The following is a 1,883-nucleotide window of genomic DNA, read 5'->3' on the forward strand; positions in this document are numbered from 1 at the left end:
TGGTCCAAGTACTCCGAGATTTGATGGATTTACTGGTCCAAGCACGCAACCTGATGGAGGTTCTAACCGAGGACCTTCCTTCTCATAGGAACGAAGTCCAACCAGGGTCGGACACTCCCTTGATTTCTCTTGGAGAAGGACACAGTTACGAATTCAATCCAAATCACACACGGGAGCGGGATGTCAGAGATTGAGAAGCTTACATCGATGGAGACAGCACACCGCGAAACAAAAAACTGTAGATTATATCAATAAGGACTAAAAAATACAAAGAAATTGTTAACTTTCATTGTCTGCGGGGACAGTACCTGGGTGAGGTTACCTTGGTGCTCCCCCTATTTTGCACATAACTTTTTGACCCCCAAAAAATGATCTGCATCCCTATACTTACGGTCATACAATCGTCAACATCATAGAAAATTGAACACCAAAAAGAAATTGACCGCTACGTTCCCTGAGCTGAACTACACCAGGGTAATGCCCTGTTTCCTCCGGCGAACTGCATGGGATAGCTGCAGAACCTCCTGCCCACACCAAGTAAATTGCATGCCGCATGCATCTCCACTGCAACGTCGCATGGAGGAAATGAAACTCCCATGCACCGGGAAACGACACGCCGTCCTCCTCTCATGTGCCCGAGAACTGCACCGACGACCCAACTAACCTGCTTGGAGATTGACATGCGCTGCTCGTCGTCAGTGCAACACAACACTTGGAGGAGAAACGGAGAGTGGATTCTGGGCCGGTGCGCGGTTACCATCACCAGCGGGCTCACCAGAGACTAACAGGTGATGAATCTAGCCGAAGGAACTAGATTGGGGAAGATCGGCGCCTCCCGCAGCTCCATCCTACCTCCTTCACGACGCCCCGCCCGCATCCAAGCTCCTGGGGCCGCGCCGTTTTGCAGGATAGGGAGGCTGGTGGCCGTGGCTGGTAGCGTCCGGGGAAGGTGGAGATCCCAGGATCCGGCCTGGGCTGGTTGGATGCGGCCAGGCGTCGTCGGCCTCGGTCGGATGCGGTGCACGAGACCGCCGACGTTGGGTGACAGCGGATCTTGCTGGATCCATGGTTGGGGCGGATCAGGGTCGCCGTTGTCGTACTTCTCCAGGATTAGGGCACGGTCGTGCTTCTCTAGGGTCACCGGTGTGGCGGTGGTGGCAGGGCTAGTCGGTGTCGCCCCAGATCTGGCGGGGAAAGAGAAGGCTCAAGAGCACATGGGGGATGGCCGCCGGTGCTGCAAGGCCAAACGTGAAGCAGGGCGGGAGAGGGAGGAGGCGTGGTGGCCCTGTGAGAGATGGACATGCCGCTGTCGCCCTCCTGCAGGGACGCGTACATTAGAGAGTTGCAGGTGAGGAGCTCCAGTAGGAGCACGCCTAGGGACTAGACGCCAACTCCAGGGCGTGGTAGCCGCCGGCGACCGCACGGACGACGACGCGTATGTGGTGTGGAGTGCGGCGCCGCCCCCCACGTTCTCGTCCTCCGCCGTGCTGGAAAGGGAGCAGATAAGACAGACTCCTAGTTGAATATTACAAATGCTAGGGGGCTTTAGGCTAAAACGAATCGTTTTTCAGATATTTCACTTAAAAAGGGACTGCAGATTTAATTACCACAAAACAGAAGGACTTTTGTGTTAAAACGCCGCGAGGGTGAACCCTTCTCGTGCTTTATTATTAGGGAAAGATTGGGCTGCACCGCCACATCCCATTTATTTTCCCTCACTCACACGTGCAAGCAATTGCAGGCGACACCAGCTACACGCCGGCCCATTTTAGTGCAGCGCAGCACCACAGCCCAGCACCATATCACATCTTTTCCCCTGTTTTCTTTCTCTCTGCCACTGACCGCTAGCCCCCCTTGTCATCTCTCTCCCTACTTCGTGTTCT

General features: G+C 54.9%; 1 long non-coding RNA gene across 1 annotated transcript; it reads right to left on the reverse strand.

Annotated features, from left to right (window-relative positions):
• Positions 1-226: 226 nt before the first annotated feature.
• Positions 227-1,471, reverse strand: LOC147965053 (uncharacterized). The gene is made up of 2 exons (XR_015607315.1): positions 776-1,471; positions 227-664 (listed from the first exon to the last, which is right to left on the reverse strand). It is a non-coding gene; the product is annotated as an uncharacterized LOC147965053 (long non-coding RNA).
• Positions 1,472-1,883: the final 412 nt, after the last annotated feature.

This window comes from Triticum urartu, chromosome 6A (assembly GCF_056163025.1).
Source record: "Triticum urartu cultivar PI428250 chromosome 6A, HENAU_Tu73, whole genome shotgun sequence".
Taxonomy (NCBI): Eukaryota; Viridiplantae; Streptophyta; class Magnoliopsida; order Poales; family Poaceae; genus Triticum; species Triticum urartu.